Raw genomic sequence first — 319 nt, 5'->3', positions numbered from 1 at the left:
CGGAAGCGGCACCAGGACATGTTCCAGGACCTGAACCGGAAGCTGCAGCACGCAGAGAAGGACAAGGAGGCGCCTGGCCCGGAGAGCAAGGTGCGAGGGGCGCGGGGCCTCGGGGCAGGGTGAGGGAGAGCCCTGGTAAGGCTGCCTCCTCCCCCACCACACTCCATCTCCTCAACCTCCCCGGGGGCGGCCCGCCCCCGCCCTCGCTGGGCCCGGGAGTGACTGGCCGGCCAGTGGGTGCGTCCCAGGGCCCCACCTGCGTCTGTGACGGAAGGTAGTGAGCCGGGGTGCGGTGGGGGCCGGGTGGCCTTTCCTAGGA

The sequence above is a fragment of the Pteropus vampyrus genome, unplaced genomic scaffold, assembly GCF_000151845.1.
Source record: "Pteropus vampyrus isolate Shadow unplaced genomic scaffold, Pvam_2.0 Scaffold256, whole genome shotgun sequence".
In the NCBI taxonomy this organism is placed as follows: Eukaryota; Metazoa; Chordata; class Mammalia; order Chiroptera; family Pteropodidae; genus Pteropus; species Pteropus vampyrus.
The sequence above is the reverse complement of the archived record's forward strand: the minus strand, read 5'-3'. Positions refer to the sequence as shown.